This window comes from Ambystoma mexicanum, unplaced genomic scaffold (assembly GCF_040938575.1).
Source record: "Ambystoma mexicanum isolate Mex_15411 unplaced genomic scaffold, UKY_AmexF1_1 Mex_scaf34, whole genome shotgun sequence".
NCBI lineage: Eukaryota > Metazoa > Chordata > Amphibia > Caudata > Ambystomatidae > Ambystoma > Ambystoma mexicanum.
The window spans coordinates 984,043-1,010,455 of NW_027182449.1; the positions used below are offsets into that span (position 1 = coordinate 984,043).

Here is a 26,413-nt window from a genome sequence, read left to right on the forward strand (position 1 = left end):
TTCTTTCTATTTTTGTAAGGAACTGACGCCTGGGTGAGTGCTAGTGTGGCTTGAGGTAAATTCACGGGCAGCTTCTTTGCAAACTTTTGCCAAACCAACTTGGGGCAGCAGTGGGGTAGAGAGTCAGCCTTCTGCTGATGCCTGCCTAGGCGTGGCTGGGCTGGGGGCCTCAGCTGCTGTTACTGGGCCTGCTTCTTTCCTGGACTTGTAGGCCACCAGCCGGAGAAAGTAAGGGCCTCAACCAACATCGCCCTCTGCCTTCCAAAGAGTCGAGGAGTCCCCAGCAGGAAAATTGTGTGTGTGTTTATTTCTTCTTTTTTAGAGATGCTTTCTATTTTTGTAAGGAAACGACGCCTGGGTGAGTGCTAGTGTGGCGTGAGCTAAATTTACAGGCATCTTCTTTGCAAACTTTTGCCAAACCAACTTGGAGCAGCAGTGGGGTAGAGAGTCAGCCTTCTGCTGATGCCTGCCTGGGCTGGGCTGGTCTGGGGGCCTCAGCTGCTGTTACTGGGCCTGCTTCTTTCCTGGACTTGTAGGCCACCAGCCCGAGAAGGTAAGGGCCTCAACCAACATCGCCCTCTGCCTTCCAAAGAGTCGAGGTGTCCCCAGCAGTAAAATTGTGTGTGTGTATTTCTTCTTTTTTTAGAGATGCTTTCTATTTTTGTAAGGAACCGACGCCTGGGTGAGTGCTAGTGTGGCTTGAGGTAAATTTACGGGCAGCTTCTTTGCAAACTTTTGCCAAACCAACTTGGGGCAGCACTGGGGTAGAGAGTCAGCCTTCCGCTGATGCCTGCCTAGGCGTGGCTGGGCTGGGGGCCTCAGTTGCTGTTACTGGGCCTGCTTCTTTCCTGGACTTGTAGGCCGCCAGCCTGAGAAGGTAAGGCCTCAACCAACATCGCCCTCTGCCTTCCAAAGAGTCGAGGAGACCGCAGCAGGAAAATTGTGTGTGTGTTTATTTCTTCTTTTTTTAGAGGTGCTTTCTATTTTTGTAAGGAACTGACGCCTGGGTGAGTGCTAGTGTGGCGTGAGTTAAATTTACAGGCATCTTCTTTGCAAACTTTTGCCAAACCAACTTGGGGCAGCAGTGGGGTAGAGAGTCAGCCTTCTGCTGATGCCTGCCTAGGCGTGGCTGGGCTGGGGGCCTCAGCTGCTGTTACTGGGCCTGCTTCTTTCCTGGACTTGTAGGCCACCAGCCGGAGAAAGTAAGGGCCTCAACCAACATCGCCCTCTGCCTTCCAAAGAGTCGAGGAGTCCCCAGCAGGAAAATTGTGTGTGTGTTTATTTCTTCTTTTTTAGAGATGCTTTCTATTTTTGTAAGGAACCGACGCCTGGGTGAGTGCTAGTGTGGCTTGAGGTAAATTTACGGGCAGCTTCTTTGCAAACTTTTGCCAAAACAACTTGGGGCAGCACTGGGGTAGAGAGTCAGCCTTCCGCTGATGCCTGCCTAGGCGTGGCTGGGCTGGGGGCCTCAGTTGCTGTTACTGGGCCTGCTTCTTTCCTGGACTTGTAGGCCGCCAGCCTGAGAAGGTAAGGCCTCAACCAACATCGCCCTCTGCCTTCCAAAGAGTCGAGGAGACCGCAGCAGGAAAATTGTGTGTGTGTTTATTTCTTCTTTTTTTAGAGGTGCTTTCTATTTTTGTAAGGAACTGACGCCTGGGTGAGTGCTAGTGTGGCTTGAGGTAAATTCACGGGCAGCTTCTTTGCAAACTTTTGCCAAACCAACTTGGGGCAGCAGTGGGGTAGAGAGTCAGCCTTAAGCTGATGCCTGCCTGGGCTGGGCTGGGCTGGGGGCCTCAGCTGCTGTTACTGGGCCTGCTTCTTTCCTGGACTTGTAGGTCACCAGCCCGATATGGTAAGGGCCTCAACCAACATCACCCTCTGCCTTCCAAAGCGTCGAGGAGCCCCCAGCAGGAAAATTGTGTGTGTGTTTATTTCCATCTTTCTTTCCGAGTTTTTTTTTAAAGTTTTGTAAGGAACGGATGCTTGGGTGAGTGAGTGCAAGTGTGGCTTGGCCTGAATTTACAGACACTTTCTTTGCAAACATGAGTAGGCAAGTGGGTATTTCAAAAGTGGGTGCATGGAGCTGCTCGTTGCTTTTCCAAGCTGGCAGCTGTGGCTCCTGAGCTTGAGGCAAAAAGAAGGGCAGAAGCACACTGCAGAGGACAGCGTTCAGCCTTGCAAGAGGGCAGTGGACGTCGGAGGAGCCGACACAGCACAAGAGGCTCGGAATCGGCGCACTCTTCGCCTACGGCCATACCACCCTGAATGCGCCCGATCTCGTCCGATCTCGGAAGCTAAGCAGGGTCGGGCCTGGTTAGTACTTGGATGGGAGACCGCCTGGGAATACCAGGTGCTGTAGGCATTTTGCTACTCTGTGCCCGATAGGCGGCGTTCGTCTTCTCCGTCTTGAACTACATTTTTCCTCCATTCCGCTTTTAATTTTAACAAACACGGCGCGTGAAAAAGGCACAGGGGCAGACAGCAGCCCTCGCTCCAATGCAGAGCCCCGTCAGAGGCGGACACGTTGTCGCCAAACTAACTTGGAGCAGCAGCAGCAGCAGCAGGAGACTGAAGCCAGGGCAGCAGCTTGCCGCCTCGGGTGGGTGGATGCAGCCAGAAAGGGCCACTCGTGTCCCTGGCAAAGCACCTCCAGCGTCTCCCCGTTTTCTCTCCAGTGGACGCGCAAGGCCCCCTACAGCTAGGGGAGGCAAGTGGATGGGCCTCATCTGCATATGTGGGCTCTAGAGGAAGAGTGCACCCTGGGAGACAAGGGGACACCTGGAGCGGGAAGTGCTCACGGGGGAGAAGTGCCTACAAGAGGCAGGAAGGGAGGGAGGCCACATCATGCCTCTCCATAGCCAGGCCTCTGGATGATGGGGCAGAAGCGGCCGTCACCCTAAGCTTCCTAGAAGTCCCAGCTGGGCCCCATGCTACCTAATATCTCGCCTGATCGAGCCTGGTCGAGCACTGGTCGAGCCTTCAGCCAAGGGACACAGGAGCCAAGGGGTCTGGCCTCGAGCCTTCAACCGAGGGACCCAGGAGCCCAGGGTCTGGCCTCAGTGCTTCCCAAGTCGGCCTTCAGCTGAAGCCTGCCTGGGCTGGGAGCCTCAGCTGCTGTTCCTGGGTGTGCTTCTTTCCTGCATGTGAAGGCCACCAGCGGCGAAGGTTGCCCTCCGCCTTCCAAGGAGTCGAGGGGATAGAAGCAGGAAAATTGTGTGTGTGTTTATTTCTTCTTTTTTAGAGATTCTTTCTATTTTTGTAAGGAACTGACGCCTGGGTGAGTGCTAGTGTGGCTTGAGGTAAATTCACGGGCAGCTTCTTTGCAAACTTTTGCCAAACCAACTTGGGGCAGCAGTGGGGTAGAGAGTCAGCCTTCTGCTGATGCCTGCCTAGGCGTGGCTGGGCTGGGGGCCTCAGCTGCTGTTACTGGGCCTGCTTCTTTCCTGGACTTGTAGGCCACCAGCCGGAGAAAGTAAGGGCCTCAACCAACATCGCCCTCTGCCTTCCAAAGAGTCGAGGAGTCCCCAGCAGGAAAATTGTGTGTGTGTTTATTTCTTCTTTTTTAGAGATGCTTTCTATTTTTGTAAGGAAACGACGCCTGGGTGAGTGCTAGTGTGGCGTGAGCTAAATTTACAGGCATCTTCTTTGCAAACTTTTGCCAAACCAACTTGGAGCAGCAGTGGGGTAGAGAGTCAGCCTTCTGCTGATGCCTGCCTGGGCTGGGCTGGTCTGGGGGCCTCAGCTGCTGTTACTGGGCCTGCTTCTTTCCTGGACTTGTAGGCCACCAGCCCGAGAAGGTAAGGGCCTCAACCAACATCGCCCTCTGCCTTCCAAAGAGTCGAGGTGTCCCCAGCAGGAAAATTGTGTGTGTGTATTTCTTCTTTTTTTAGAGATGCTTTCTATTTTTGTAAGGAACCGACGCCTGGGTGAGTGCTAGTGTGGCTTGAGGTAAATTTACGGGCAGCTTCTTTGCAAACTTTTGCCAAACCAACTTGGGGCAGCACTGGGGTAGAGAGTCAGCCTTCCGCTGATGCCTGCCTAGGCGTGGCTGGGCTGGGGGCCTCAGTTGCTGTTACTGGGCCTGCTTCTTTCCTGGACTTGTAGGCCGCCAGCCTGAGAAGGTAAGGCCTCAACCAACATCGCCCTCTGCCTTCCAAAGAGTCGAGGAGACCGCAGCAGGAAAATTGTGTGTGTGTTTATTTCTTCTTTTTTTAGAGGTGCTTTCTATTTTTGTAAGGAACTGACGCCTGGGTGAGTGCTAGTGTGGCGTGAGTTAAATTTACAGGCATCTTCTTTGCAAACTTTTGCCAAACCAACTTGGGGCAGCAGTGGGGTAGAGAGTCAGCCTTCTGCTGATGCCTGCCTAGGCGTGGCTGGGCTGGGGGCCTCAGCTGCTGTTACTGGGCCTGCTTCTTTCCTGGACTTGTAGGCCACCAGCCGGAGAAAGTAAGGGCCTCAACCAACATCGCCCTCTGCCTTCCAAAGAGTCGAGGAGTCCCCAGCAGGAAAATTGTGTGTGTGTTTATTTCTTCTTTTTTAGAGATGCTTTCTATTTTTGTAAGGAACCGACGCCTGGGTGAGTGCTAGTGTGGCTTGAGGTAAATTTACGGGCAGCTTCTTTGCAAACTTTTGCCAAAACAACTTGGGGCAGCACTGGGGTAGAGAGTCAGCCTTCCGCTGATGCCTGCCTAGGCGTGGCTGGGCTGGGGGCCTCAGTTGCTGTTACTGGGCCTGCTTCTTTCCTGGACTTGTAGGCCGCCAGCCTGAGAAGGTAAGGCCTCAACCAACATCGCCCTCTGCCTTCCAAAGAGTCGAGGAGACCGCAGCAGGAAAATTGTGTGTGTGTTTATTTCTTCTTTTTTTAGAGGTGCTTTCTATTTTTGTAAGGAACTGACGCCTGGGTGAGTGCTAGTGTGGCTTGAGGTAAATTCACGGGCAGCTTCTTTGCAAACTTTTGCCAAACCAACTTGGGGCAGCAGTGGGGTAGAGAGTCAGCCTTAAGCTGATGCCTGCCTGGGCTGGGCTGGGCTGGGGGCCTCAGCTGCTGTTACTGGGCCTGCTTCTTTCCTGGACTTGTAGGTCACCAGCCCGATATGGTAAGGGCCTCAACCAACATCACCCTCTGCCTTCCAAAGCGTCGAGGAGCCCCCAGCAGGAAAATTGTGTGTGTGTTTATTTCCATCTTTCTTTCCGAGTTTTTTTTTAAAGTTTTGTAAGGAACGGATGCTTGGGTGAGTGAGTGCAAGTGTGGCTTGGCCTGAATTTACAGACACTTTCTTTGCAAACATGAGTAGGCAAGTGGGTATTTCAAAAGTGGGTGCATGGAGCTGCTCGTTGCTTTTCCAAGCTGGCAGCTGTGGCTCCTGAGCTTGAGGCAAAAAGAAGGGCAGAAGCACACTGCAGAGGACAGCGTTCAGCCTTGCAAGAGGGCAGTGGACGTCGGAGGAGCCGACACAGCACAAGAGGCTCGGAATCGGCGCACTCTTCGCCTACGGCCATACCACCCTGAATGCGCCCGATCTCGTCCGATCTCGAAAGCTAAGCAGGGTCGGGCCTGGTTAGTACTTGGATGGGAGACCGCCTGGGAATACCAGGTGCTGTAGGCATTTTGCTACTCTGTGCCCGATAGGCGGCGTTCGTCTTCTCCGTCTTGAACTACATTTTTCCTCCATTCCGCTTTTAATTTTAACAAACACGGCGCGTGAAAAAGGCACAGGGGCAGACAGCAGCCCTCGCTCCAATGCAGAGCCCCGTCAGAGGCGGACACGTTGTCGCCAAACTAACTTGGAGCAGCAGCAGCAGCAGCAGGAGACTGAAGCCAGGGCAGCAGCTTGCCGCCTCGGGTGGGTGGATGCAGCCAGAAAGGGCCACTCGTGTCCCTGGCAAAGCACCTCCAGCGTCTCCCCGTTTTCTCTCCAGTGGACGCGCAAGGCCCCCTACAGCTAGGGGAGGCAAGTGGATGGGCCTCATCTGCATATGTGGGCTCTAGAGGAAGAGTGCACCCTGGGAGACAAGGGGACACCTGGAGCGGGAAGTGCTCACGGGGGAGAAGTGCCTACAAGAGGCAGGAAGGGAGGGAGGCCACATCATGCCTCTCCATAGCCAGGCCTCTGGATGATGGGGCAGAAGCGGCCGTCACCCTAAGCTTCCTAGAAGTCCCAGCTGGGCCCCATGCTACCTAATATCTCGCCTGATCGAGCCTGGTCGAGCACTGGTCGAGCCTTCAGCCAAGGGACACAGGAGCCAAGGGGTCTGGCCTCGAGCCTTCAACCGAGGGACCCAGGAGCCCAGGGTCTGGCCTCAGTGCTTCCCAAGTCGGCCTTCAGCTGAAGCCTGCCTGGGCTGGGAGCCTCAGCTGCTGTTCCTGGGTGTGCTTCTTTCCTGCATGTGAAGGCCACCAGCGGCGAAGGTTGCCCTCCGCCTTCCAAGGAGTCGAGGGGATAGAAGCAGGAAAATTGTGTGTGTGTTTATTTCTTCTTTTTTAGAGATTCTTTCTATTTTTGTAAGGAACTGACGCCTGGGTGAGTGCTAGTGTGGCTTGAGGTAAATTCACGGGCAGCTTCTTTGCAAACTTTTGCCAAACCAACTTGGGGCAGCAGTGGGGTAGAGAGTCAGCCTTCTGCTGATGCCTGCCTAGGCGTGGCTGGGCTGGGGGCCTCAGCTGCTGTTACTGGGCCTGCTTCTTTCCTGGACTTGTAGGCCACCAGCCGGAGAAAGTAAGGGCCTCAACCAACATCGCCCTCTGCCTTCCAAAGAGTCGAGGAGTCCCCAGCAGGAAAATTGTGTGTGTGTTTATTTCTTCTTTTTTAGAGATGCTTTCTATTTTTGTAAGGAAACAACGCCTGGGTGAGTGCTAGTGTGGCGTGAGCTAAATTTACAGGCATCTTCTTTGCAAACTTTTGCCAAACCAACTTGGAGCAGCAGTGGGGTAGAGAGTCAGCCTTCTGCTGATGCCTGCCTGGGCTGGGCTGGTCTGGGGGCCTCAGCTGCTGTTACTGGGCCTGCTTCTTTCCTGGACTTGTAGGCCACCAGCCCGAGAAGGTAAGGGCCTCAACCAACATCGCCCTCTGCCTTCCAAAGAGTCGAGGTGTCCCCAGCAGGAAAATTGTGTGTGTGTATTTCTTCTTTTTTTAGAGATGCTTTCTATTTTTGTAAGGAACCGACGCCTGGGTGAGTGCTAGTGTGGCTTGAGGTAAATTTACGGGCAGCTTCTTTGCAAACTTTTGCCAAACCAACTTGGGGCAGCACTGGGGTAGAGAGTCAGCCTTCCGCTGATGCCTGCCTAGGCGTGGCTGGGCTGGGGGCCTCAGTTGCTGTTACTGGGCCTGCTTCTTTCCTGGACTTGTAGGCCGCCAGCCTGAGAAGGTAAGGCCTCAACCAACATCGCCCTCTGCCTTCCAAAGAGTCGAGGAGACCGCAGCAGGAAAATTGTGTGTGTGTTTATTTCTTCTTTTTTTAGAGGTGCTTTCTATTTTTGTAAGGAACTGACGCCTGGGTGAGTGCTAGTGTGGCGTGAGTTAAATTTACAGGCATCTTCTTTGCAAACTTTTGCCAAACCAACTTGGGGCAGCAGTGGGGTAGAGAGTCAGCCTTCTGCTGATGCCTGCCTAGGCGTGGCTGGGCTGGGGGCCTCAGCTGCTGTTACTGGGCCTGCTTCTTTCCTGGACTTGTAGGCCACCAGCCGGAGAAAGTAAGGGCCTCAACCAACATCGCCCTCTGCCTTCCAAAGAGTCGAGGAGTCCCCAGCAGGAAAATTGTGTGTGTGTTTATTTCTTCTTTTTTAGAGATGCTTTCTATTTTTGTAAGGAACCGACGCCTGGGTGAGTGCTAGTGTGGCTTGAGGTAAATTTACGGGCAGCTTCTTTGCAAACTTTTGCCAAAACAACTTGGGGCAGCACTGGGGTAGAGAGTCAGCCTTCCGCTGATGCCTGCCTAGGCGTGGCTGGGCTGGGGGCCTCAGTTGCTGTTACTGGGCCTGCTTCTTTCCTGGACTTGTAGGCCGCCAGCCTGAGAAGGTAAGGCCTCAACCAACATCGCCCTCTGCCTTCCAAAGAGTCGAGGAGACCGCAGCAGGAAAATTGTGTGTGTGTTTATTTCTTCTTTTTTTAGAGGTGCTTTCTATTTTTGTAAGGAACTGATGCCTGGGTGAGTGCTAGTGTGGCTTGAGGTAAATTCACGGGCAGCTTCTTTGCAAACTTTTGCCAAACCAACTTGGGGCAGCAGTGGGGTAGAGAGTCAGCCTTAAGCTGATGCCTGCCTGGGCTGGGCTGGGCTGGGGGCCTCAGCTGCTGTTACTGGGCCTGCTTCTTTCCTGGACTTGTAGGTCACCAGCCCGATATGGTAAGGGCCTCAACCAACATCACCCTCTGCCTTCCAAAGCGTCGAGGAGCCCCCAGCAGGAAAATTGTGTGTGTGTATTTCTTCTTTTTTTAGAGATGCTTTCTATTTTTGTAAGGAACCGACGCCTGGGTGAGTGCTAGTGTGGCTTGAGGTAAATTTACGGGCAGCTTCTTTGCAAACTTTTGCCAAACCAACTTGGGGCAGCACTGGGGTAGAGAGTCAGCCTTCCGCTGATGCCTGCCTAGGCGTGGCTGGGCTGGGGGCCTCAGTTGCTGTTACTGGGCCTGCTTCTTTCCTGGACTTGTAGGCCGCCAGCCTGAGAAGGTAAGGCCTCAACCAACATCGCCCTCTGCCTTCCAAAGAGTCGAGGAGACCGCAGCAGGAAAATTGTGTGTGTGTTTATTTCTTCTTTTTTTAGAGGTGCTTTCTATTTTTGTAAGGAACTGACGCCTGGGTGAGTGCTAGTGTGGCGTGAGTTAAATTTACAGGCATCTTCTTTGCAAACTTTTGCCAAACCAACTTGGGGCAGCAGTGGGGTAGAGAGTCAGCCTTCTGCTGATGCCTGCCTAGGCGTGGCTGGGCTGGGGGCCTCAGCTGCTGTTACTGGGCCTGCTTCTTTCCTGGACTTGTAGGCCACCAGCCGGAGAAAGTAAGGGCCTCAACCAACATCGCCCTCTGCCTTCCAAAGAGTCGAGGAGTCCCCAGCAGGAAAATTGTGTGTGTGTTTATTTCTTCTTTTTTAGAGATGCTTTCTATTTTTGTAAGGAACCGACGCCTGGGTGAGTGCTAGTGTGGCTTGAGGTAAATTTACGGGCAGCTTCTTTGCAAACTTTTGCCAAAACAACTTGGGGCAGCACTGGGGTAGAGAGTCAGCCTTCCGCTGATGCCTGCCTAGGCGTGGCTGGGCTGGGGGCCTCAGTTGCTGTTACTGGGCCTGCTTCTTTCCTGGACTTGTAGGCCGCCAGCCTGAGAAGGTAAGGCCTCAACCAACATCGCCCTCTGCCTTCCAAAGAGTCGAGGAGACCGCAGCAGGAAAATTGTGTGTGTGTTTATTTCTTCTTTTTTTAGAGGTGCTTTCTATTTTTGTAAGGAACTGACGCCTGGGTGAGTGCTAGTGTGGCTTGAGGTAAATTCACGGGCAGCTTCTTTGCAAACTTTTGCCAAACCAACTTGGGGCAGCAGTGGGGTAGAGAGTCAGCCTTAAGCTGATGCCTGCCTGGGCTGGGCTGGGCTGGGGGCCTCAGCTGCTGTTACTGGGCCTGCTTCTTTCCTGGACTTGTAGGTCACCAGCCCGATATGGTAAGGGCCTCAACCAACATCACCCTCTGCCTTCCAAAGCGTCGAGGAGCCCCCAGCAGGAAAATTGTGTGTGTGTTTATTTCCATCTTTCTTTCCGAGTTTTTTTTTAAAGTTTTGTAAGGAACGGATGCTTGGGTGAGTGAGTGCAAGTGTGGCTTGGCCTGAATTTACAGACACTTTCTTTGCAAACATGAGTAGGCAAGTGGGTATTTCAAAAGTGGGTGCATGGAGCTGCTCGTTGCTTTTCCAAGCTGGCAGCTGTGGCTCCTGAGCTTGAGGCAAAAAGAAGGGCAGAAGCACACTGCAGAGGACAGCGTTCAGCCTTGCAAGAGGGCAGTGGACGTCGGAGGAGCCGACACAGCACAAGAGGCTCGGAATCGGCGCACTCTTCGCCTACGGCCATACCACCCTGAATGCGCCCGATCTCGTCCGATCTCGGAAGCTAAGCAGGGTCGGGCCTGGTTAGTACTTGGATGGGAGACCGCCTGGGAATACCAGGTGCTGTAGGCATTTTGCTACTCTGTGCCCGATAGGCGGCGTTCGTCTTCTCCGTCTTGAACTACATTTTTCCTCCATTCCGCTTTTAATTTTAACAAACACGGCGCGTGAAAAAGGCACAGGGGCAGACAGCAGCCCTCGCTCCAATGCAGAGCCCCGTCAGAGGCGGACACGTTGTCGCCAAACTAACTTGGAGCAGCAGCAGCAGCAGCAGGAGACTGAAGCCAGGGCAGCAGCTTGCCGCCTCGGGTGGGTGGATGCAGCCAGAAAGGGCCACTCGTGTCCCTGGCAAAGCACCTCCAGCGTCTCCCCGTTTTCTCTCCAGTGGACGCGCAAGGCCCCCTACAGCTAGGGGAGGCAAGTGGATGGGCCTCATCTGCATATGTGGGCTCTAGAGGAAGAGTGCACCCTGGGAGACAAGGGGACACCTGGAGCGGGAAGTGCTCACGGGGGAGAAGTGCCTACAAGAGGCAGGAAGGGAGGGAGGCCACATCATGCCTCTCCATAGCCAGGCCTCTGGATGATGGGGCAGAAGCGGCCGTCACCCTAAGCTTCCTAGAAGTCCCAGCTGGGCCCCATGCTACCTAATATCTCGCCTGATCGAGCCTGGTCGAGCACTGGTCGAGCCTTCAGCCAAGGGACACAGGAGCCAAGGGGTCTGGCCTCGAGCCTTCAACCGAGGGACCCAGGAGCCCAGGGTCTGGCCTCAGTGCTTCCCAAGTCGGCCTTCAGCTGAAGCCTGCCTGGGCTGGGAGCCTCAGCTGCTGTTCCTGGGTGTGCTTCTTTCCTGCATGTGAAGGCCACCAGCGGCGAAGGTTGCCCTCCGCCTTCCAAGGAGTCGAGGGGATAGAAGCAGGAAAATTGTGTGTGTGTTTATTTCTTCTTTTTTAGAGATTCTTTCTATTTTTGTAAGGAACTGACGCCTGGGTGAGTGCTAGTGTGGCTTGAGGTAAATTCACGGGCAGCTTCTTTGCAAACTTTTGCCAAACCAACTTGGGGCAGCAGTGGGGTAGAGAGTCAGCCTTCTGCTGATGCCTGCCTAGGCGTGGCTGGGCTGGGGGCCTCAGCTGCTGTTACTGGGCCTGCTTCTTTCCTGGACTTGTAGGCCACCAGCCGGAGAAAGTAAGGGCCTCAACCAACATCGCCCTCTGCCTTCCAAAGAGTCGAGGAGTCCCCAGCAGGAAAATTGTGTGTGTGTTTATTTCTTCTTTTTTAGAGATGCTTTCTATTTTTGTAAGGAAACGACGCCTGGGTGAGTGCTAGTGTGGCGTGAGCTAAATTTACAGGCATCTTCTTTGCAAACTTTTGCCAAACCAACTTGGAGCAGCAGTGGGGTAGAGAGTCAGCCTTCTGCTGATGCCTGCCTGGGCTGGGCTGGGGGCCTCAGCTGCTGTTACTGGGCCTGCTTCTTTCCTGGACTTGTAGGCCACCAGCCCGAGAAGGTAAGGGCCTCAACCAACATCGCCCTCTGCCTTCCAAAGAGTCGAGGTGTCCCCAGCAGTAAAATTGTGTGTGTGTATTTCTTCTTTTTTTAGAGATGCTTTCTATTTTTGTAAGGAACCGACGCCTGGGTGAGTGCTAGTGTGGCTTGAGGTAAATTTACGGGCAGCTTCTTTGCAAACTTTTGCCAAACCAACTTGGGGCAGCACTGGGGTAGAGAGTCAGCCTTCCGCTGATGCCTGCCTAGGCGTGGCTGGGCTGGGGGCCTCAGTTGCTGTTACTGGGCCTGCTTCTTTCCTGGACTTGTAGGCCGCCAGCCTGAGAAGGTAAGGCCTCAACCAACATCGCCCTCTGCCTTCCAAAGAGTCGAGGAGACCGCAGCAGGAAAATTGTGTGTGTGTTTATTTCTTCTTTTTTTAGAGGTGCTTTCTATTTTTGTAAGGAACTGACGCCTGGGTGAGTGCTAGTGTGGCGTGAGTTAAATTTACAGGCATCTTCTTTGCAAACTTTTGCCAAACCAACTTGGGGCAGCAGTGGGGTAGAGAGTCAGCCTTCTGCTGATGCCTGCCTAGGCGTGGCTGGGCTGGGGGCCTCAGCTGCTGTTACTGGGCCTGCTTCTTTCCTGGACTTGTAGGCCACCAGCCGGAGAAAGTAAGGGCCTCAACCAACATCGCCCTCTGCCTTCCAAAGAGTCGAGGAGTCCCCAGCAGGAAAATTGTGTGTGTGTTTATTTCTTCTTTTTTAGAGATGCTTTCTATTTTTGTAAGGAACCGACGCCTGGGTGAGTGCTAGTGTGGCTTGAGGTAAATTTACGGGCAGCTTCTTTGCAAACTTTTGCCAAAACAACTTGGGGCAGCACTGGGGTAGAGAGTCAGCCTTCCGCTGATGCCTGCCTAGGCGTGGCTGGGCTGGGGGCCTCAGTTGCTGTTACTGGGCCTGCTTCTTTCCTGGACTTGTAGGCCGCCAGCCTGAGAAGGTAAGGCCTCAACCAACATCGCCCTCTGCCTTCCAAAGAGTCGAGGAGACCGCAGCAGGAAAATTGTGTGTGTGTTTATTTCTTCTTTTTTTAGAGGTGCTTTCTATTTTTGTAAGGAACTGACGCCTGGGTGAGTGCTAGTGTGGCTTGAGGTAAATTCACGGGCAGCTTCTTTGCAAACTTTTGCCAAACCAACTTGGGGCAGCAGTGGGGTAGAGAGTCAGCCTTAAGCTGATGCCTGCCTGGGCTGGGCTGGGCTGGGGGCCTCAGCTGCTGTTACTGGGCCTGCTTCTTTCCTGGACTTGTAGGTCACCAGCCCGATATGGTAAGGGCCTCAACCAACATCACCCTCTGCCTTCCAAAGCGTCGAGGAGCCCCCAGCAGGAAAATTGTGTGTGTGTATTTCTTCTTTTTTTAGAGATGCTTTCTATTTTTGTAAGGAACCGACGCCTGGGTGAGTGCTAGTGTGGCTTGAGGTAAATTTACGGGCAGCTTCTTTGCAAACTTTTGCCAAACCAACTTGGGGCAGCACTGGGGTAGAGAGTCAGCCTTCCGCTGATGCCTGCCTAGGCGTGGCTGGGCTGGGGGCCTCAGTTGCTGTTACTGGGCCTGCTTCTTTCCTGGACTTGTAGGCCGCCAGCCTGAGAAGGTAAGGCCTCAACCAACATCGCCCTCTGCCTTCCAAAGAGTCGAGGAGACCGCAGCAGGAAAATTGTGTGTGTGTTTATTTCTTCTTTTTTTAGAGGTGCTTTCTATTTTTGTAAGGAACTGACGCCTGGGTGAGTGCTAGTGTGGCGTGAGTTAAATTTACAGGCATCTTCTTTGCAAACTTTTGCCAAACCAACTTGGGGCAGCAGTGGGGTAGAGAGTCAGCCTTCTGCTGATGCCTGCCTAGGCGTGGCTGGGCTGGGGGCCTCAGCTGCTGTTACTGGGCCTGCTTCTTTCCTGGACTTGTAGGCCACCAGCCGGAGAAAGTAAGGGCCTCAACCAACATCGCCCTCTGCCTTCCAAAGAGTCGAGGAGTCCCCAGCAGGAAAATTGTGTGTGTGTTTATTTCTTCTTTTTTAGAGATGCTTTCTATTTTTGTAAGGAACCGACGCCTGGGTGAGTGCTAGTGTGGCTTGAGGTAAATTTACGGGCAGCTTCTTTGCAAACTTTTGCCAAAACAACTTGGGGCAGCACTGGGGTAGAGAGTCAGCCTTCCGCTGATGCCTGCCTAGGCGTGGCTGGGCTGGGGGCCTCAGTTGCTGTTACTGGGCCTGCTTCTTTCCTGGACTTGTAGGCCGCCAGCCTGAGAAGGTAAGGCCTCAACCAACATCGCCCTCTGCCTTCCAAAGAGTCGAGGAGACCGCAGCAGGAAAATTGTGTGTGTGTTTATTTCTTCTTTTTTTAGAGGTGCTTTCTATTTTTGTAAGGAACTGACGCCTGGGTGAGTGCTAGTGTGGCTTGAGGTAAATTCACGGGCAGCTTCTTTGCAAACTTTTGCCAAACCAACTTGGGGCAGCAGTGGGGTAGAGAGTCAGCCTTAAGCTGATGCCTGCCTGGGCTGGGCTGGGCTGGGGGCCTCAGCTGCTGTTACTGGGCCTGCTTCTTTCCTGGACTTGTAGGTCACCAGCCCGATATGGTAAGGGCCTCAACCAACATCACCCTCTGCCTTCCAAAGCGTCGAGGAGCCCCCAGCAGGAAAATTGTGTGTGTGTTTATTTCCATCTTTCTTTCCGAGTTTTTTTTTAAAGTTTTGTAAGGAACGGATGCTTGGGTGAGTGAGTGCAAGTGTGGCTTGGCCTGAATTTACAGACACTTTCTTTGCAAACATGAGTAGGCAAGTGGGTATTTCAAAAGTGGGTGCATGGAGCTGCTCGTTGCTTTTCCAAGCTGGCAGCTGTGGCTCCTGAGCTTGAGGCAAAAAGAAGGGCAGAAGCACACTGCAGAGGACAGCGTTCAGCCTTGCAAGAGGGCAGTGGACGTCGGAGGAGCCGACACAGCACAAGAGGCTCGGAATCGGCGCACTCTTCGCCTACGGCCATACCACCCTGAATGCGCCCGATCTCGTCCGATCTCGGAAGCTAAGCAGGGTCGGGCCTGGTTAGTACTTGGATGGGAGACCGCCTGGGAATACCAGGTGCTGTAGGCATTTTGCTACTCTGTGCCCGATAGGCGGCGTTCGTCTTCTCCGTCTTGAACTACATTTTTCCTCCATTCCGCTTTTAATTTTAACAAACACGGCGCGTGAAAAAGGCACAGGGGCAGACAGCAGCCCTCGCTCCAATGCAGAGCCCCGTCAGAGGCGGACACGTTGTCGCCAAACTAACTTGGAGCAGCAGCAGCAGCAGCAGGAGACTGAAGCCAGGGCAGCAGCTTGCCGCCTCGGGTGGGTGGATGCAGCCAGAAAGGGCCACTCGTGTCCCTGGCAAAGCACCTCCAGCGTCTCCCCGTTTTCTCTCCAGTGGACGCGCAAGGCCCCCTACAGCTAGGGGAGGCAAGTGGATGGGCCTCATCTGCATATGTGGGCTCTAGAGGAAGAGTGCACCCTGGGAGACAAGGGGACACCTGGAGCGGGAAGTGCTCACGGGGGAGAAGTGCCTACAAGAGGCAGGAAGGGAGGGAGGCCACATCATGCCTCTCCATAGCCAGGCCTCTGGATGATGGGGCAGAAGCGGCCGTCACCCTAAGCTTCCTAGAAGTCCCAGCTGGGCCCCATGCTACCTAATATCTCGCCTGATCGAGCCTGGTCGAGCACTGGTCGAGCCTTCAGCCAAGGGACACAGGAGCCAAGGGGTCTGGCCTCGAGCCTTCAACCGAGGGACCCAGGAGCCCAGGGTCTGGCCTCAGTGCTTCCCAAGTCGGCCTTCAGCTGAAGCCTGCCTGGGCTGGGAGCCTCAGCTGCTGTTCCTGGGTGTGCTTCTTTCCTGCATGTGAAGGCCACCAGCGGCGAAGGTTGCCCTCCGCCTTCCAAGGAGTCGAGGGGATAGAAGCAGGAAAATTGTGTGTGTGTTTATTTCTTCTTTTTTAGAGATTCTTTCTATTTTTGTAAGGAACTGACGCCTGGGTGAGTGCTAGTGTGGCTTGAGGTAAATTCACGGGCAGCTTCTTTGCAAACTTTTGCCAAACCAACTTGGGGCAGCAGTGGGGTAGAGAGTCAGCCTTCTGCTGATGCCTGCCTAGGCGTGGCTGGGCTGGGGGCCTCAGCTGCTGTTACTGGGCCTGCTTCTTTCCTGGACTTGTAGGCCACCAGCCGGAGAAAGTAAGGGCCTCAACCAACATCGCCCTCTGCCTTCCAAAGAGTCGAGGAGTCCCCAGCAGGAAAATTGTGTGTGTGTTTATTTCTTCTTTTTTAGAGATGCTTTCTATTTTTGTAAGGAAACGACGCCTGGGTGAGTGCTAGTGTGGCGTGAGCTAAATTTACAGGCATCTTCTTTGCAAACTTTTGCCAAACCAACTTGGAGCAGCAGTGGGGTAGAGAGTCAGCCTTCTGCTGATGCCTGCCTGGGCTGGGCTGGTCTGGGGGCCTCAGCTGCTGTTACTGGGCCTGCTTCTTTCCTGGACTTGTAGGCCACCAGCCCGAGAAGGTAAGGGCCTCAACCAACATCGCCCTCTGCCTTCCAAAGAGTCGAGGTGTCCCCAGCAGGAAAATTGTGTGTGTGTATTTCTTCTTTTTTTAGAGATGCTTTCTATTTTTGTAAGGAACCGACGCCTGGGTGAGTGCTAGTGTGGCTTGAGGTAAATTTACGGGCAGCTTCTTTGCAAACTTTTGCCAAACCAACTTGGGGCAGCACTGGGGTAGAGAGTCAGCCTTCCGCTGATGCCTGCCTAGGCGTGGCTGGGCTGGGGGCCTCAGTTGCTGTTACTGGGCCTGCTTCTTTCCTGGACTTGTAGGCCGCCAGCCTGAGAAGGTAAGGCCTCAACCAACATCGCCCTCTGCCTTCCAAAGAGTCGAGGAGACCGCAGCAGGAAAATTGTGTGTGTGTTTATTTCTTCTTTTTTTAGAGGTGCTTTCTATTTTTGTAAGGAACTGACGCCTGGGTGAGTGCTAGTGTGGCGTGAGTTAAATTTACAGGCATCTTCTTTGCAAACTTTTGCCAAACCAACTTGGGGCAGCAGTGGGGTAGAGAGTCAGCCTTCTGCTGATGCCTGCCTAGGCGTGGCTGGGCTGGGGGCCTCAGCTGCTGTTACTGGGCCTGCTTCTTTCCTGGACTTGTAGGCCACCAGCCGGAGAAAGTAAGGGCCTCAACCAACATCGCCCTCTGCCTTCCAAAGAGTCGAGGAGTCCCCAGCAGGAAAATTGTGTGTGTGTTTATTTCTTCTTTTTTAGAGATGCTTTCTATTTTTGTAAGGAACCGACGCCTGGGTGAGTGCTAGTGTGGCTTGAGGTAAATTTACGGGCAGCTTCTTTGCAAACTTTTGCCAAAACAACTTGGGGCAGCACTGGGGTAGAGAGTCAGCCTTCCGCTGATGCCTGCCTAGGCGTGGCTGGGCTGGGGGCCTCAGTTGCTGTTACTGGGCCTGCTTCTTTCCTGGACTTGTAGGCCGCCAGCCTGAGAAGGTAAGGCCTCAACCAACATCGCCCTCTGCCTTCCAAAGAGTCGAGGAGACCGCAGCAGGAAAATTGTGTGTGTGTTTATTTCTTCTTTTTTTAGAGGTGCTTTCTATTTTTGTAAGGAACTGACGCCTGGGTGAGTGCTAGTGTGGCTTGAGGTAAATTCACGGGCAGCTTCTTTGCAAACTTTTGCCAAACCAACTTGGGGCAGCAGTGGGGTAGAGAGTCAGCCTTAAGCTGATGCCTGCCTGGGCTGGGCTGGGCTGGGGGCCTCAGCTGCTGTTACTGGGCCTGCTTCTTTCCTGGACTTGTAGGTCACCAGCCCGATATGGTAAGGGCCTCAACCAACATCACCCTCTGCCTTCCAAAGCGTCGAGGAGCCCCCAGCAGGAAAATTATGTGTGTGTATTTCTTCTTTTTTTAGAGATGCTTTCTATTTTTGTAAGGAACCGACGCCTGGGTGAGTGCTAGTGTGGCTTGAGGTAAATTTACGGGCAGCTTCTTTGCAAACTTTTGCCAAACCAACTTGGGGCAGCACTGGGGTAGAGAGTCAGCCTTCCGCTGATGCCTGCCTAGGCGTGGCTGGGCTGGGGGCCTCAGTTGCTGTTACTGGGCCTGCTTCTTTCCTGGACTTGTAGGCCGCCAGCCTGAGAAGGTAAGGCCTCAACCAACATCGCCCTCTGCCTTCCAAAGAGTCGAGGAGACCGCAGCAGGAAAATTGTGTGTGTGTTTATTTCTTCTTTTTTTAGAGGTGCTTTCTATTTTTGTAAGGAACTGACGCCTGGGTGAGTGCTAGTGTGGCGTGAGTTAAATTTACAGGCATCTTCTTTGCAAACTTTTGCCAAACCAACTTGGGGCAGCAGTGGGGTAGAGAGTCAGCCTTCTGCTGATGCCTGCCTAGGCGTGGCTGGGCTGGGGGCCTCAGCTGCTGTTACTGGGCCTGCTTCTTTCCTGGACTTGTAGGCCACCAGCCGGAGAAAGTAAGGGCCTCAACCAACATCGCCCTCTGCCTTCCAAAGAGTCGAGGAGTCCCCAGCAGGAAAATTGTGTGTGTGTTTATTTCTTCTTTTTTAGAGATGCTTTCTATTTTTGTAAGGAACCGACGCCTGGGTGAGTGCTAGTGTGGCTTGAGGTAAATTTACGGGCAGCTTCTTTGCAAACTTTTGCCAAAACAACTTGGGGCAGCACTGGGGTAGAGAGTCAGCCTTCCGCTGATGCCTGCCTAGGCGTGGCTGGGCTGGGGGCCTCAGTTGCTGTTACTGGGCCTGCTTCTTTCCTGGACTTGTAGGCCGCCAGCCTGAGAAGGTAAGGCCTCAACCAACATCGCCCTCTGCCTTCCAAAGAGTCGAGGAGACCGCAGCAGGAAAATTGTGTGTGTGTTTATTTCTTCTTTTTTTAGAGGTGCTTTCTATTTTTGTAAGGAACTGACGCCTGGGTGAGTGCTAGTGTGGCTTGAGGTAAATTCACGGGCAGCTTCTTTGCAAACTTTTGCCAAACCAACTTGGGGCAGCAGTGGGGTAGAGAGTCAGCCTTAAGCTGATGCCTGCCTGGGCTGGGCTGGGCTGGGGGCCTCAGCTGCTGTTACTGGGCCTGCTTCTTTCCTGGACTTGTAGGTCACCAGCCCGATATGGTAAGGGCCTCAACCAACATCACCCTCTGCCTTCCAAAGCGTCGAGGAGCCCCCAGCAGGAAAATTGTGTGTGTGTTTATTTCCATCTTTCTTTCCGAGTTTTTTTTTAAAGTTTTGTAAGGAACGGATGCTTGGGTGAGTGAGTGCAAGTGTGGCTTGGCCTGAATTTACAGACACTTTCTTTGCAAACATGAGTAGGCAAGTGGGTATTTCAAAAGTGGGTGCATGGAGCTGCTCGTTGCTTTTCCAAGCTGGCAGCTGTGGCTCCTGAGCTTGAGGCAAAAAGAAGGGCAGAAGCACACTGCAGAGGACAGCGTTCAGCCTTGCAAGAGGGCAGTGGACGTCGGAGGAGCCGACACAGCACAAGAGGCTCGGAATCGGCGCACTCTTCGCCTACGGCCATACCACCCTGAATGCGCCCGATCTCGTCCGATCTCGGAAGCTAAGCAGGGTCGGGCCTGGTTAGTACTTGGATGGGAGACCGCCTGGGAATACCAGGTGCTGTAGGCATTTTGCTACTCTGTGCCCGATAGGCGGCGTTCGTCTTCTCCGTCTTGAACTACATTTTTCCTCCATTCCGCTTTTAATTTTAACAAACACGGCGCGTGAAAAAGGCACAGGGGCAGACAGCAGCCCTCGCTCCAATGCAGAGCCCCGTCAGAGGCGGACACGTTGTCGCCAAACTAACTTGGAGCAGCAGCAGCAGCAGCAGGAGACTGAAGCCAGGGCAGCAGCTTGCCGCCTCGGGTGGGTGGATGCAGCCAGAAAGGGCCACTCGTGTCCCTGGCAAAGCACCTCCAGCGTCTCCCCGTTTTCTCTCCAGTGGACGCGCAAGGCCCCCTACAGCTAGGGGAGGCAAGTGGATGGGCCTCATCTGCATATGTGGGCTCTAGAGGAAGAGTGCACCCTGGGAGACAAGGGGACACCTGGAGCGGGAAGTGCTCACGGGGGAGAAGTGCCTACAAGAGGCAGGAAGGGAGGGAGGCCACATCATGCCTCTCCATAGCCAGGCCTCTGGATGATGGGGCAGAAGCGGCCGTCACCCTAAGCTTCCTAGAAGTCCCAGCTGGGCCCCATGCTACCTAATATCTCGCCTGATCGAGCCTGGTCGAGCACTGGTCGAGCCTTCAGCCAAGGGACACAGGAGCCAAGGGGTCTGGCCTCGAGCCTTCAACCGAGGGACCCAGGAGCCCAGGGTCTGGCCTCAGTGCTTCCCAAGTCGGCCTTCAGCTGAAGCCTGCCTGGGCTGGGAGCCTCAGCTGCTGTTCCTGGGTGTGCTTCTTTCCTGCATGTGAAGGCCACCAGCGGCGAAGGTTGCCCTCCGCCTTCCAAGGAGTCGAGGGGATAGAAGCAGGAAAATTGTGTGTGTGTTTATTTCTTCTTTTTTAGAGATTCTTTCTATTTTTGTAAGGAACTGACGCCTGGGTGAGTGCTAGTGTGGCTTGAGGTAAATTCACGGGCAGCTTCTTTGCAAACTTTTGCCAAACCAACTTGGGGCAGCAGTGGGGTAGAGAGTCAGCCTTCTGCTGATGCCTGCCTAGGCGTGGCTGGGTTGGGGGCCTCAGCTGCTGTTACTGGGCCTGCTTCTTTCCTGGACTTGTAGGCCACCAGCCGGAGAAAGTAAGGGCCTCAACCAACATCGCCCTCTGCCTTCCAAAGAGTCGAGGAGTCCCCAGCAGGAAAATTGTGTGTGTGTTTATTTCTTCTTTTTTAGAGATGCTTTCTATTTTTGTAAGGAAACGACGCCTGGGTGAGTGCTAGTGTGGCGTGAGCTAAATTTACAGGCATCTTCTTTGCAAACTTTTGCCAAACCAACTTGGAGCAGCAGTGGGGTAGAGAGTCAGCCTTCTGCTGATGCCTGCCTGGGCTGGGCTGGTCTGGGGGCCTCAGCTGCTGTTACTGGGCCTGCTTCTTTCCTGGACTTGTAGGCCACCAGCCCGAGAAGGTAAGGGCCTCAACCAACATCGCCCTCTGCCTTCCAAAGAGTCGAGGTGTCCCCAGCAGGAAAATTGTGTGTGTGTATTTCTTCTTTTTTTAGAGATGCTTTCTATTTTTGTAAGGAACCGACGCCTGGGTGAGTGCTAGTGTGGCTTGAGGTAAATTTACGGGCAGCTTCTTTGCAAACTTTTGCCAAACCAACTTGGGGCAGCACTGGGGTAGAGAGTCAGCCTTCCGCTGATGCCTGCCTAGGCGTGGCTGGGCTGGGGGCCTCAGTTGCTGTTACTGGGCCTGCTTCTTTCCTGGACTTGTAGGCCGCCAGCCTGAGAAGGTAAGGCCTCAACCAACATCGCCCTCTGCCTTCCAAAGAGTCGAGGAGACCGCAGCAGGAAAATTGTGTGTGTGTTTATTTCTTCTTTTTTTAGAGGTGCTTTCTATTTTTGTAAGGAACTGACGCCTGGGTGAGTGCTAGTGTGGCGTGAGTTAAATTTACAGGCATCTTCTTTGCAAACTTTTGCCAAACCAACTTGGGGCAGCAGTGGGGTAGAGAGTCAGCCTTCTGCTGATGCCTGCCTAGGCGTGGCTGGGCTGGGGGCCTCAGCTGCTGTTACTGGGCCTGCTTCTTTCCTGGACTTGTAGGCCACCAGCCGGAGAAAGTAAGGGCCTCAACCAACATCGCCCTCTGCCTTCCAAAGAGTCGAGGAGTCCCCAGCAGGAAAATTGTGTGTGTGTTTATTTCTTCTTTTTTAGAGATGCTTTCTATTTTTGTAAGGAACCGACGCCTGGGTGAGTGCTAGTGTGGCTTGAGGTAAATTTACGGGCAGCTTCTTTGCAAACTTTTGCCAAAACAACTTGGGGCAGCACTGGGGTAGAGAGTCAGCCTTCCGCTGATGCCTGCCTAGGCGTGGCTGGGCTGGGGGCCTCAGTTGCTGTTACTGGGCCTGCTTCTTTCCTGGACTTGTAGGCCGCCAGCCTGAGAAGGTAAGGCCTCAACCAACATCGCCCTCTGCCTTCCAAAGAGTCGAGGAGACCGCAGCAGGAAAATTGTGTGTGTGTTTATTTCTTCTTTTTTTAGAGGTGCTTTCTATTTTTGTAAGGAACTGACGCCTGGGTGAGTGCTAGTGTGGCTTGAGGTAAATTCACGGGCAGCTTCTTTGCAAACTTTTGCCAAACCAACTTGGGGCAGCAGTGGGGTAGAGTCAGCCTTAAGCTGATGCCTGCCTGGGCTGGGCTGGGCTGGGGGCCTCAGCTGCTGTTACTGGGCCTGCTTCTTTCCTGGACTTGTAGGTCACCAGCCCGATATGGTAAGGGCCTCAACCAACATCACCCTCTGCCTTCCAAAGCGTCGAGGAGCCCCCAGCAGGAAAATTGTGTGTGTGTTTATTTCCATCTTTCTTTCCGAGTTTTTTTTTAAAGTTTTGTAAGGAACGGATGCTTGGGTGAGTGAGTGCAAGTGTGGCTTGGCCTGAATTTACAGACACTTTCTTTGCAAACATGAGTAGGCAAGTGGGTATTTCAAAAGTGGGTGCATGGAGCTGCTCGTTGCTTTTCCAAGCTGGCAGCTGTGGCTCCTGAGCTTGAGGCAAAAAGAAGGGCAGAAGCACACCGCAGAGGACAGCGTTCAGCCTTGCAAGAGGGCAGTGGACGTCGGAGGAGCCGACACAGCACAAGAGGCTCGGAATCGGCGCACTCTTCGCCTACGGCCATACCACCCTGAATGCGCCCGATCTCGTCCGATCTCGGAAGCTAAGCAGGGTCGGGCCTGGTTAGTACTTGGATGGGAGACCGCCTGGGAATACCAGGTGCTGTAGGCATTTTGCTACTCTGTGCCCGATAGGCGGCGTTCGTCTTCTCCGTCTTGAACTACATTTTTCCTCCATTCCGCTTTTAATTTTAACAAACACGGCGCGTGAAAAAGGCACAGGGGCAGACAGCAGCCCTCGCTCCAATGCAGAGCCCCGTCAGAGGCGGACACGTTGTCGCCAAACTAACTTGGAGCAGCAGCAGCAGCAGCAGCAGGAGACTGAAGCCAGGGCAGCAGCTTGCCGCCTCGGGTGGGTGGATGCAGCCAGAAAGGGCCACTCGTGTCCCTGGCAAAGCACCTCCAGCGTCTCCCCGTTTTCTCTCCAGTGGACGCGCAAGGCCCCCTACAGCTAGGGGAGGCAAGTGGATGGGCCTCATCTGCATATGTGGGCTCTAGAGGAAGAGTGCACCCTGGGAGACAAGGGGACACCTGGAGCGGGAAGTGCTCACGGGGGAGAAGTGCCTACAAGAGGCAGGAAGGGAGGGAGGCCACATCATGCCTCTCCATAGCCAGGCCTCTGGATGATGGGGCAGAAGCGGCCGTCACCCTAAGCTTCCTAGAAGTCCCAGCTGGGCCCCATGCTACCTAATATCTCGCCTGATCGAGCCTGGTCGAGCCTTCAGCCAAGGGACACAGGAGCCAAGGGGTCTGGCCTCGAGCCTTCAGCCGAGGGACCCAGGAGCCCAGGGTCTGGCCTCAGTGCTTCCCAAGTCGGCCTTCAGCTGAAGCCTGCCTGGGCTGGGAGCCTCAGCTGCTGTTCCTGGGTGTGCTTCTTTCCTGCATGTGAAGGCCACCAGCGGCGAAGGTTGCCCTCCGCCTTCTAAGGAGTCGAGGAGACCGCAGCAGGAAAATTGTGTGTGTGTTTATTTCTTCTTTTTTTAGAGGTGCTTTCTATTTTTGCAAGGAACTGACGCCTGGATGAGTGCTAGTGTGGCTTGAGGTAAATTCACGGGCAGCTTCTTTGCAAACTTTTGCCAAACCAACTTGGGGCAGCAGTGGGGTAGAGAGTCAGCCTTCTGCTGATGCCTGCCTAGGCGTGGCTGGGTTGGGGGCCTCAGCTGCTGTTACTGGGCCTGCTTCTTTCCTGGACTTGTAGGCCACCAGCCGGAGAAAGTAAGGGCCTCAACCAACATCGCCCTCTGCCTTCCAAAGAGTCGAGGAGTCCCCAGCAGGAAAATTGTGTGTGTGTTTATTTCTTCTTTTTTAGAGATGCTTTCTATTTTTGTAAGGAAACGACGCCTGGGTGAGTGCTAGTGTGGCGTGAGCTAAATTTACAGGCATCTTCTTTGCAAACTTTTGCCAAACCAACTTGGAGCAGCAGTGGGGTAGAGAGTCAGCCTTCTGCTGATGCCTGCCTGGGCTGGGCTGGTCTGGGGGCCTCAGCTGCTGTTACTGGGCCTGCTTCTTTCCTGGACTTGTAGGCCACCAGCCCGAGAAGGTAAGGGCCTCAACCAACATCGCCCTCTGCCTTCCAAAGAGTCGAGGTGTCCCCAGCAGGAAAATTGTGTGTGTGTATTTCTTCTTTTTTTAGAGATGCTTTCTATTTTTGTAAGGAACCGACGCCTGGGTGAGTGCTAGTGTGGCTTGAGGTAAATTTACGGGCAGCTTCTTTGCAAACTTTTGCCAAACCAACTTGGGGCAGCACTGGGGTAGAGAGTCAGCCTTCCGCTGATGCCTGCCTAGGCGTGGCTGGGCTGGGGGCCTCAGTTGCTGTTACTGGGCCTGCTTCTTTCCTGGACTTGTAGGCCGCCAGCCTGAGAAGGTAAGGCCTCAACCAACATCGCCCTCTGCCTTCCAAAGAGTCGAGGAGACCGCAGCAGGAAAATTGTGTGTGTGTTTATTTCTTCTTTTTTTAGAGGTGCTTTCTATTTTTGTAAGGAACTGACGCCTGGGTGAGTGCTAGTGTGGCGTGAGTTAAATTTACAGGCATCTTCTTTGCAAACTTTTGCCAAACCAACTTGGGGCAGCAGTGGGGTAGAGAGTCAGCCTTCTGCTGATGCCTGCCTAGGCGTGGCTGGGCTGGGGGCCTCAGCTGCTGTTACTGGGCCTGCTTCTTTCCTGGACTTGTAGGCCACCAGCCGGAGAAAGTAAGGGCCTCAACCAACATCGCCCTCTGCCTTCCAAAGAGTCGAGGAGTCCCCAGCAGGAAAATTGTGTGTGTGTTTATTTCTTCTTTTTTAGAGATGCTTTCTATTTTTGTAAGGAACCGACGCCTGGGTGAGTGCTAGTGTGGCTTGAGGTAAATTTACGGGCAGCTTCTTTGCAAACTTTTGCCAAAACAACTTGGGGCAGCACTGGGGTAGAGAGTCAGCCTTCCGCTGATGCCTGCCTAGGCGTGGCTGGGCTGGGGGCCTCAGTTGCTGTTACTGGGCCTGCTTCTTTCCTGGACTTGTAGGCCGCCAGCCTGAGAAGGTAAGGCCTCAACCAACATCGCCCTCTGCCTTCCAAAGAGTCGAGGAGACCGCAGCAGGAAAATTGTGTGTGTGTTTATTTCTTCTTTTTTTAGAGGTGCTTTCTATTTTTGTAAGGAACTGACGCCTGGGTGAGTGCTAGTGTGGCTTGAGGTAAATTCACGGGCAGCTTCTTTGCAAACTTTTGCCAAACCAACTTGGGGCAGCAGTGGGGTAGAGTCAGCCTTAAGCTGATGCCTGCCTGGGCTGGGCTGGGCTGGGGGCCTCAGCTGCTGTTACTGGGCCTGCTTCTTTCCTGGACTTGTAGGTCACCAGCCCGATATGGTAAGGGCCTCAACCAACATCACCCTCTGCCTTCCAAAGCGTCGAGGAGCCCCCAGCAGGAAAATTGTGTGTGTGTTTATTTCCATCTTTCTTTCCGAGTTTTTTTTTAAAGTTTTGTAAGGAACGGATGCTTGGGTGAGTGAGTGCAAGTGTGGCTTGGCCTGAATTTACAGACACTTTCTTTGCAAACATGAGTAGGCAAGTGGGTATTTCAAAAGTGGGTGCATGGAGCTGCTCGTTGCTTTTCCAAGCTGGCAGCTGTGGCTCCTGAGCTTGAGGCAAAAAGAAGGGCAGAAGCACACTGCAGAGGACAGCGTTCAGCCTTGCAAGAGGGCAGTGGACGTCGGAGGAGCCGACACAGCACAAGAGGCTCGGAATCGGCGCACTCTTCGCCTACGGCCATACCACCCTGAATGCGCCCGATCTCGTCCGATCTCGGAAGCTAAGCAGGGTCGGGCCTGGTTAGTACTTGGATGGGAGACCGCCTGGGAATACCAGGTGCTGTAGGCATTTTGCTACTCTGTGCCCGATAGGCGGCGTTCGTCTTCTCCGTCTTGAACTACATTTTTCCTCCATTCCGCTTTTAATTTTAACAAACACGGCGCGTGAAAAAGGCACAGGGGCAGACAGCAGCCCTCGCTCCAATGCAGAGCCCCGTCAGAGGCGGACACGTTGTCGCCAAACTAACTTGGAGCAGCAGCAGCAGCAGCAGGAGACTGAAGCCAGGGCAGCAGCTTGCCGCCTCGGGTGGGTGGATGCAGCCAGAAAGGGCCACTCGTGTCCCTGGCAAAGCACCTCCAGCGTCTCCCCGTTTTCTCTCCAGTGGACGCGCAAGGCCCCCTACAGCTAGGGGAGGCAAGTGGATGGGCCTCATCTGCATATGTGGGCTCTAGAGGAAGAGTGCACCCTGGGAGACAAGGGGACACCTGGAGCGGGAAGTGCTCACGGGGGAGAAGTGCCTACAAGAGGCAGGAAGGGAGGGAGGCCACATCATGCCTCTCCATAGCCAGGCCTCTGGATGATGGGGCAGAAGCGGCCGTCACCCTAAGCTTCCTAGAAGTCCCAGCTGGGCCCCATGCTACCTAATATCTCGCCTGATCGAGCCTGGTCGAGCACTGGTCGAGCCTTCAGCCAAGGGACACAGGAGCCAAGGGGTCTGGCCTCGAGCCTTCAGCCGAGGGACCCAGGAGCCCAGGGTCTGGCCTCAGTGCTTCCC

At 53.9% G+C, this 26,413-nt stretch overlaps 7 non-coding genes across 7 annotated transcripts; all 7 read left to right on the plus strand.

Moving 5' to 3' along the window:
• Nucleotides 1-2,243: 2,243 nt before the first annotated feature.
• On the plus strand, nucleotides 2,244-2,362 carry LOC138558723 (5S ribosomal RNA). Its single transcript, XR_011298843.1, has one exon. It is a non-coding gene; the product is annotated as a 5S ribosomal RNA (ribosomal RNA).
• A 3,125-nt stretch (nucleotides 2,363-5,487) lies between these two features.
• LOC138558986 (5S ribosomal RNA) lies at nucleotides 5,488-5,606 on the plus strand. The gene has a single exon (XR_011299104.1). It is a non-coding gene; the product is annotated as a 5S ribosomal RNA (ribosomal RNA).
• Nucleotides 5,607-10,030: 4,424 nt separating this feature from the next.
• LOC138558724 (5S ribosomal RNA) lies at nucleotides 10,031-10,149 on the plus strand. The gene has a single exon (XR_011298844.1). It is a non-coding gene; the product is annotated as a 5S ribosomal RNA (ribosomal RNA).
• Nucleotides 10,150-14,568: 4,419 nt separating this feature from the next.
• Nucleotides 14,569-14,687, plus strand: LOC138558726 (5S ribosomal RNA). Its single transcript, XR_011298846.1, has one exon. It is a non-coding gene; the product is annotated as a 5S ribosomal RNA (ribosomal RNA).
• Nucleotides 14,688-19,111: 4,424 nt separating this feature from the next.
• Nucleotides 19,112-19,230, plus strand: LOC138558727 (5S ribosomal RNA). Its single transcript, XR_011298847.1, has one exon. It is a non-coding gene; the product is annotated as a 5S ribosomal RNA (ribosomal RNA).
• A 3,123-nt stretch (nucleotides 19,231-22,353) lies between these two features.
• Nucleotides 22,354-22,472, plus strand: LOC138558728 (5S ribosomal RNA). The gene has a single exon (XR_011298848.1). It is a non-coding gene; the product is annotated as a 5S ribosomal RNA (ribosomal RNA).
• Nucleotides 22,473-25,588: 3,116 nt separating this feature from the next.
• On the plus strand, nucleotides 25,589-25,707 carry LOC138558729 (5S ribosomal RNA). Its single transcript, XR_011298849.1, has one exon. It is a non-coding gene; the product is annotated as a 5S ribosomal RNA (ribosomal RNA).
• Nucleotides 25,708-26,413: the final 706 nt, after the last annotated feature.